The sequence below is a fragment of the Trichomycterus rosablanca genome, chromosome 8 (genome assembly GCF_030014385.1).
Source record: "Trichomycterus rosablanca isolate fTriRos1 chromosome 8, fTriRos1.hap1, whole genome shotgun sequence".
Lineage (NCBI taxonomy): Eukaryota > Metazoa > Chordata > Actinopteri > Siluriformes > Trichomycteridae > Trichomycterus > Trichomycterus rosablanca.
In genome coordinates, this window is record NC_085995.1 from 16,380,689 (window position 1) to 16,390,608 (window position 9,920).

Genomic DNA, 9,920 nt, shown 5'->3' on the forward strand with positions numbered 1-9,920 from the left:
CGATGAACTGTGTGATATGACGTGGTAAAAGTGACCTGGACAGTACGGAAAACGCTTAACGTGAAAGATAAAGCGTAACATGGCTTGTTGTACTAAAACAATGACTGATTAATTTGGGCAGTACAGAGCACTTATAACCAGTAATAACAGAGAGAAGTTTAGTGTTTCTGTGTAATACTTTTAGTAAATTAAGCCACATTAGGATTCAGAACCCCGAGCTGCATAAACACCACACGTGAAGTTAATCCAGCTAAACACAGATACATGTGGAGCTTTTAATGAGGATTTGATGGTTATTTCACACAGATGGATGTTCATGTCATGGAACTTTAATGATGTTACTAATTGTGTTAGTGTCATTGGGTTCGGCTAATATATGCAGCTGTGTGTCGTCTGCATTGCAGTGAAAATTAATGCCATGTTTATAAATAATATTGCCAAACAGTAGCATATAGCGTGTAAATAATAGAGGTTCCAATGCTGACCCAGGGGTCAGCATTGGAACCTCTATTATTTACACGCTATTATTTTGTGTATGTAAATAATAAATGCTCTACAAAAGTAAAGTCAGGACTTTACTTTTGTAGAGCATTTATTATTTACATACACAAATTGAGAGCCGTCAGTCAAATACAATTTAAACAAAGAGAGTGCAAGTCCTTTAACACCTACTGCATTTTCTAGCCTTCAGTTAAATATTATGATCTACAGTATCAAACGCTGCACTAAGATCTAATAGAACAAGAAAAGAGACACATCCATTATCAGAATACATTAATGAATCATTAACTACCCTAATTAATGCAGTTTCAGTACTATGGTTGGGTCTCAATCCTGATTAAAATTTTTCATGAATACTGTTTTCATGCATATAAGAACATAATTGTTGGGAAACTGTTTTTTTTTACAATCATGGAGACAAAAGGAAGGTTTAAAATTGGCTATAATTAGACAGATCATGTGGATCAAGATTAGTTTTTTAATTAGGTGTTTAATAACAGAGCATTTGAACAATTTGGGTAAATATCCAAGACTATGGAAAGTATTTATTAAGGTAAGCAGGGGCTCTACAATGGCAGGGTGCAAACATTAAAGTAAACAAGTAAAAAAATCATGACTGGTACAGTTGGTATGGTAGATTCAGTTTCAGTGCCATTTTAGTAAGTTTGGACAAAAAAAAATCTAGTATTATTCTTATTATGCATGTTTATAAGCAGTTAGGGCATCTTTCCATGCTTTTTTATACACTTTCAGTGTAGCGTGCTGCCACTTGCGCTTTAATTTTTGTGCTGCTTGTTTTAGAGCTTGTGTGTGGTCATCGTACCATGGAGCAAGCCTTTTCTCATTAACGTTAAACAATTGCCATTTTATAAATATCTGATAAATCTTGACAACTGCCTAGCAACAATTTAACAACCACCTAGCTACAGCTTAGCAAACCATTATCAACCAACCTGTTAGCATAGCTACTGACTAGCAACATCTTAGCAACCACCTAGCAACAGCTACCAACTTCAGTACACCTAAGCAACTAACAAAACCTTAGCAACCACTCAGCAAGACCTTAGCAACCACTTTACAACACATTAGCAATTAATCTGCTACCTCTAAAAGCTCTCATATGATACAGCCATTGTTGGATGTGTATCTAACAGAAATGAACTGGAATATAGGAGGGTCATCAAGGTTGGTGTGAGCTAAAAGTGCTTTACACCAGCAAAACAAAGGAGTTGGTGATCGACTTCTGAAAAAAGTTGCATAATACCACACCTGTGAACATTTAGAGATTGGACATTGAGATGGTGAGGGAGTATAAATACCTGGGTGTTCATCTCAAAAACAAACTCTGTTTCTACCCCTGCTGTCACACCTGGCTTTGACGTAAATAAGTACATTAACCTTGTTCCTTAATTTAGAGAAAGTTAAGTTTATTCCTACTTCGCCGCTTTTGTGGCCGAAAGAGATCTGAGCATTGCTGTTACAGTGTAAACTGGTAGGTAAAGCTCAGGGCGTTTGCGCTGCGTTGTTAATTGCTCATACTTTAGATTATGCCAAAGTTAAACTGTGGTGATGCGTGCATATGAATTGGTGCCTAAAGTACTAGCAGAAAGTTAGAAACCACATGAAAACCGCCAACCAGACTTTCATGGAGTTTGCCTGAGAAAAGACGGTTTTGGTTGATAAATGGTGTGTTGCCAGTACGGTATAGAATGTTAAACAGCTGAAGGAACTGATACTTTTAGAAGAGTTTAAAAGCGGTTTGCCTGAACGTCTTGTTTATTTAAATATGCAAAAGGTGTTATCTTTTTCACAATTAATTTGTGCTGTTGTGGGAATTCAAAATAACCCTTAAAGATTGACACAGACAACCGGGGTAATAATAAAAGCAAATAATCAATTTATTACTCAGCTGAGGACCAATCTCATAATGCACACACATGCCTTTACAGGAGAGAGAGGTGGATACCGTCTGCCCTATCGCAGTATTTATACCCCGCTTTACTGCCCCTTCAGGCTAACTCTGCTCAGCGACCCAGCTCAAGGCCAACCTTCCACACCAAACTTGTTTATCATCCTACAAGAATAGTCAGTTTGTTAGGAACATGGCGTACTTCCATTAGAATGCATGAGTATCAAAACTGTGTGTGCGGGGGTGCCCATGCCAAGGTCAACATATCGCTGAACCTCAATAACCCTTGAAAAGTCTCTTCTACCTCTGCTAATTGAACTAAGAAAGCAGAAACTTATGAGTTTAATGCAAATAACTAATAAAATATAAAATTTCCAGTCACAGTGCTGACGCACAAGAATGTTTTTCCCTCGTACTCTGGCCAGGATCCCGGCCCACCAAGGCAATTTTGGACTACAAATTATCAGCAGTCTACTAAAAATTCAAATTCGTCCCTCGTGCTTGCTTTTATCGTCAAGAAACGGGCCATTTAATTGCTGCATGCCCCACGTTACAAGCAAAGCCTCCCCACTCTCAGTCAAAGTGCTTTGTAAAAACCCCTAAAACTGTTGGTTCTATTAGTGCTCCTTTAGTGCAAATGCCATATTACCTGACGAGAGTGTATCTGATTCAGTTTATGAACCTTTTATTTCAAAGGGCTTGGTCTCACTTACTGTTGAGGAAAAAAAATGAGGTTCCTGTCAAAGTACTGAGAGATACTGGAGCTGCCCAGTCATATATTTTAGAATCTGTTTTGCTGTTCTTTGACTTAACTGCATGTAAGTCTGATGTATTAATTTGAGGGAATGAGCTGGGCGTGTGGAGAGTCCCGTTGCACGTAATTTCTTTTCAGACTAGTCTAGTGTCAAGCATTGTGAGATTTGGTATTTGTTCCAAGTTTCCTATTAAAGGAATTCACTTTATCTTAGGGAATAATTTAGTTGGTAAATCCTTTACCTGAAGTTGTAGATGAACCTGAAGTTTCCTTGTTAACTGACGAGGATAAAATGTTTCCTGTGTGTGCTGTAACTCGGGCTCAGTCACAGAGATTGGCACAACAGATCAATGTTTCTGAGGCATTTATGGGTTCTTGTCAAGAACTGAAAAGCCGTCTGTATAAAATTTTACCGTTTGAGGTTCTGGCTGAAGGTAAATTAAAAGAAGCAGGTAGCAAATCACTGTCATCATTGAAATTTGGAAAGGATGCATTAATAGAGGAGCAGAGTAAAGATCCTTCTGGCTCTAATAGTAGAGCTATAGTGGTGACGGAACAGGATGTGGCTGAGCATGAAGTAACATACTTTTATCAGAATGGGGTATTGATGCAAAAATGGACTCCTAAGCATTTACAGAAGCTGGACTGGAGTGTAATATATCAACTTGTTGTTCCTACTAATTATAGAGAACAAATTCTTAGTCATGATCATGCATGTTCGGGCCATTTAGGAGTATGGAAAGCCTAAAATCGGATTATATGCTATTTCTTTTGGCCAGGTTTAAAAGCTGACGTATTGTCGTTCTTGTCACTTGTGCCAGATTACTGGTAAACCTAATCAGGTTATCCCCTCTGCACCACTTCACCCATTTCCAGTATTAGGAGCCCTCATCGTTGATTGTGTATGCCCACTGCCTAAGAACAAGTTAGGAAACACGTATACACTCACTTTGTGTACCGCTACTCGATATTCGGAAGCCATTCCGTTGCATAATTTAAAAGCTAAAAGCAGAGTAAAGGCACTGATTTTTTTCTTCTTTTGGGTTACCCAAATACATTTAAACAGATCATGGTTCAAATTTTACCTCCCATTTAAATCAGATAATCCTTTATTAGTCCCACAGTGGGGAAATTCACAAATTCATAAATTTGTTTGCTCAAATCATGAAACTGTTAGCAGTAAAACATCAAATGTCCATTGCTTATCACCCCGAATCTCAAAAGCACAGTATAAAGAGTCCATCAAACCTGTAAATTCATGCCCCGTACCCCTTGTCTGGATTCAGGAAAAGAATGGGATAGTGGAATTCCTTTTTAGTTGGTTGCCATTAGAGAAACGGTGCATGATCTCTTGGATTTAGCCCTTCACAGTTTGTTTTTGGCCATACAGTGCGTGGCCCATTAAAATTACTGCAAGAAAAATTGGTTTCAGATGACATTGGGAGTACCAATGTGTTGGATTACAGCAGTTCTTTCATGTGAACGGTTGTTTCAAGCCTGTGAGGTTGCAAAAGCCACACTAGCTTCTGCTTAATCCCGAATGAAAAAAATGCTTTGACGAAAAGATGGTGCAGCATGAATTTAAAGATGGGGATCAGGTATTAATGCTATTGCCTATGCCAGGTTCAGCTCTGAGTGCCAAATTCTCAGGACACTACATTGCAGAATGCAGGCTGAGTGAAACTGATTATGTAATTGGTACGCCAGATTGTCAGAGGAATGAGAAATGTCTTTGACCATTTTAAACAAGCTTCCATTAAACGTAACCTTGCTAAGTGTGAGTCAGAAAGGCTTGGGAATCCTATTTAGAAAAGAAAGTGGGCCAAGGTGAAGTGCACCCTCTTCAGCCTAAGACCCAAGCCATAATAGATTTTCCTGTGCCACTACTAAAAGAGACCCCAGATGTTTTTTTTAAGGAATGGCCTCTATTGTTATCCCAAAGACATACCGTTGTCTAAAACTTTGCACTGTTGAAAAATAAAACCAAATCCATGATTACTGCAAAGCTGGTTGTATTTGTGAGTTGGAGGAACCAGGAGGGTACGGATTTTTTTTATGATATGATCTGACCTAGACCAGGTAGTAACATACACTATGTGTGCAATTTTTCATGTAACTGGCAGCGCTTAAGTCTTACATTATGTTTTACATTTTTAAGTTAACTTTTTTCCTTTTCTATTATTTCCTATTATTTTTCTATTTGTAAGGGTGTAACAAGTTAATTCTCTAAGGGGATCAATAAAGTCTTATATCTTTTATCTTACCAGAGCAACTGCCTAACAAGACCTTAGCAACCACATGGTGTCATCTCAACTCCCTAGCATCTCCTCAACAACAACAACCTGTTTCTATAGCAACCATCTAGCTCTATACTTACATTTTCTGCATGTTGCACACACTTTTGTCCATAATGTCTTACAGAAGTGCTTACAGAGTAAAAACAATTTTACAATTTTTAACTCTAGTTCAAGTAGACAACAGTCCAATAATACAAATCTGCTGAATTCCAGTTACAACAAAGATATACTGTAGGTAGAGGATATTTTAATATATACAACGCCAAATCAGAAAAAGCTGGGACAGCATGGAAAATGGAAATAATAATATTCTTACATTTACTTTGACTTTTATTTCATTGCAGACAGTATAAACCTGAGATATTTCATGTTTTGTCATTTTGCATTTCAGGCCTGCAACACATTCCAGTTGGACAGTTGGGACAGTAAAGCATTTACCACTTTGTAATGTTGCCATTCCTTTTCACCACACCTAAAAGACGTTTTGGCACAGAGGATACCAAGCAATATAGTGTTTCAAGTTTTATCTTGTCCCGTTCTTCCTGCAAACACGTCTTAAGATGTGCAACAGTATGGGGTCATCGTTGTTGCAGTTTTTGTTTCAAAATTCTCCACACAATATCTATTGGGGACAGGTCAGGACTTCAGGCAGGCCAGTCCAGTAACCGTACCCTCTTCTTCTGCAGCCATGCCTGTGTAATGTGTGCAGCATGTGGTTTTGCATTGACGACCCTGGAAAAGGTGACGTCTTGAAGGCAGCATATGTTGCTCTATGATCTCAGTGTACATTTCTGCATTAATGCTGCCATCACAGTAGTGTAAATGACCTTTGCCAAGGGTACTGACACAGCCCCATATCATGACAGACCCTGGCTTTTGGACTTGCTGCTGATAACAGTCTTTATGGTCCTTTTCGTCTTTGGTCCAGAGCACATGACGTCCATTTTCCTAAAAAGACCTGGACTACTGATTCATCTGACCACAATACGTTTCCACTGTGTGATGGCCCATCCTAGATGCCTCTGAGCCCAAAGAAGTCGATGCCGCTTCTGGACATGGTTAACATAAGGCTTTTTTTTTGCACAGTAAAGTTTTACAGTTCATCTGGAAAGTATTCGCAGCGCTTCACTTTTTCCACATTTTGTTATGTTACAGCCTTATTCCAAAATTGATTAAATTCATTTTTCCCTTGAAATCCTACACACAATACCCCATAATGACAAAGTGACAAAATGTTTGTTTGAATTTTTTGTAAATTTATTAAAAAAAAAACACAAAAATATAACATGTACGTAAGTATTCACAGCCTTTGCCATGACACTTAAAATTTAGCTCAGGTGCATCCTGTTTCCACTGATCATCCTTCAGATGTTTCTACAACATAATTGGAGTCCACCTGTGATAATTTAAGTTGATTGCACCTGTTTATATAAGGTCCCATAGTAGACAGTGCATGTCAGAGCACAAACTAACCATGAAGTCCAATGAATTGTCTGTAGACCTCTGAGACAGGATTGTAGGCACAAATCTGGGGAAGGGTACAGAAACATTTCTGCAGCATTGAAGGTGCCCAATGAGCACTATGGTCTCCATCATTCATAAATAGAAGAAGTTTGGAACCACCAGGTATCTTCCTAGAACTGGACACCCGGCCAAAATAAGCAATCGGGAAAGACGGGCTTTGGCCAGCGAGGTAAGCAAGAACCTGAGGATAATTCTGACAAAGCTTCAGTGTATCCTTGTGGAGATGGGAGAAGCTATCAGAAGATCAACCATTCATGCAGCACTCCACAAATCCTGCCTTTATGGTAGAGTGGCCAAACGGAAGCTACTCCTTAGTAAAAGACGCTTGGAGAAACAAGATTGAAACAGTAAATTAAACTTTTTGGCCTGAATACAAAACGTCACATCTGGAGGAAACTAGGCACCGCTCATCACCTGGCTAATGCCATCCCTACATCCCCTACCATCATGATGTGGGGATGTTTTTCAGCAGCTAGACCGGGAGACTAGTCCTGATAGAGGGAAAGATGAATGCAGCTAAGTACACTGAGATCCTTAAAGAAAACCTGCTTTAGAGTGCTCTGGACCTCAGACTAGGGCGAAGGTTTACCTTCCAACAGGACAACGACCCTAAGCACACCCTAAGCCAAGAGAACAAAAGAGTGGCTTCTGGACAACTCTGTGAATGTCCTTGAGTGGCCCAGCCAAAGACCCAGACTTGAACCTGATTGAACATCTCTGGAGAGATCTGAAAATGGCTGTGCACCATCGCTCTCCATCCAACCTGATGGAGCTTGAGAGGTTCTGCAAAGAAGAATGGGAGAAACTGCCCAAAAAAAGGTGTGCCAAGCTTGCATCATCATACTCAAAAAGACTTGAGGCTGTAATTGCTGCTAAAGGTGCTTCAACAAAGTATTGAGCAAAGGCTGTGAATACTTATGTGCATGTTATATTTCGTGTTTTATTTTTAATAAATTAGCAAAAATTTCCAACAAACTTTTTTCACTTTGTCATCATGGGGTATTGTGTGTATAATTTTGAGGAGGAAGATGAATTTAATCAATTTTGTAAAAAGACTGTAACATAATCTGTGAATATGTCAGAGAAAAATTTTAATTTACACTAGAAGTATTAAAACATAATCAATTACTACTTAGAAAATGTCCAGTATATTCCAAGAATACTGCTGCAATAGAATGTTACTGGATGTGTACATGGTGTATGTGATAAAAAGTGCGTCAACTGCATTGTATGTCGTCCAAAACCCAATTCTAGCTGATTTAGATCAGTTCCTATGTTCTAGCTAAGAAATCTCTGTTAACAGTTGAATCTTCTACTGTCCTACAAGGTCACCGACAACAGTATATAAGGATGTTTACTATTATCATTGTTATCGCATTCATAGAGCCTCTGTGTGAGACTCGGTGTGATCCTTCTCTGCAGACAAGATTAAAACTCTTTTCTACTTACAATCCACAATTCGGATTGAGTGACGAAGCGTATCTCTACAACAAACTTGTGTCCAGATGAACTAATTCAACTTTGTGGATTTGTGTACCTGGATTATTGAGCATGCATCAACAGATTCTGACTCACTTCAGTAAGGATTGCCTCAAACTCGTACGAGAGTACGAGAAAACGGCATGTAAGATGGCTGACTACAGGAACCACCTGCGATTTAACATCAGATGCAGACAGAGCAGGATGACACCTAAGAGCCTGCAACTCAGATCTTCTGTCAAGGGTCACCGAGCTAGCAAGATAATTTAGAAGGCACAGAACCAGCTACTGAATGAACGGGTGAGACAAACTAACTTTACAATCGATGTCTTGAAATCTAGAGAGGAGCAGATCTTACAAAGACTTACATCACGTCTAGATGTGCCCACTCTCCAACAGGTGATTAACTTCATGCAGAAGTCTCGTCTAGGACAACATGAAAAGTCAAAAACCAGGCAGCGAAAAAAGTTTGACTTGCTTGCTGCAGGACAGTTGCGGATGAAAGTGTCAGTTTGCCTTAGTAATGCAAAGCCACCGCCATCCAACCATCTAAAGTGAGAGGAGAATTGAGGAGAATTTGTGGTGGGAAACCTTTAAATGAAATAGCTCAGAGACTGGATTGTGAGTAGAAAAGAGTTTTAATCTTGTCTGTAGAGAAGGATCACACCGAGTCTCAAACAGAGGCTCTATGAATGCGATAACAATGATAATAGTAAACATCCTTATATACTGTTGTCGGTGACCTTTTAGGACAGTAGAAGATTCAACTGTTAACAGAGATTTCTTAGCTAGAACATAGGAACTGATCTAAATCAGCTAGAATTGGGTTTTGGACGACATACAATGCAGTTGACGCACTTTTTATCACATACACCATGTACACATCCAGTAACATTCTATTGCAGTAGTATTCTTGGAATATACTGGACATTTTCTAAGTAGTAATTGATTATGTTTTAATACTTCTAGTGTAAATTAACATTTTTCTCTCACAGATTCTTCTAGGCGAGGCAGCTGGCCCAGACAGGGTGTGCTCGGAGTGGACTCCTGGTGACCTGGATCATGGTCTACCTTACAGAAAAACAACATTATGTCAGGCTTAAGGACTGCTTAGCAGATATGGGGTTGACGCCAGAGATGGGGAGTCCGAGTCGCATGTAAGTCGCACACTTGCATTTGTTGGACATTTGTTTAATTCCCTGTTGCACTTGCAATATATGTTTTGTGTATATTATATTGACTCGTGACTTGACTCGGACTAGTATTTTGTGACTTGTGAACATCTCTGGTTGACGCTGAGGTGGTCAGGACTTACAACTAACTGGGGCTGCAGCTAAACGACAAACCAGAAAAGGACAGAGCAGTCTCTATTTTCTGAGGAGACGTGGTTCCTTCCAAAACTGTAAAAAAAAAATGACACAAACAAAAAGTAATAAAGTATCTATCTATCTATCTA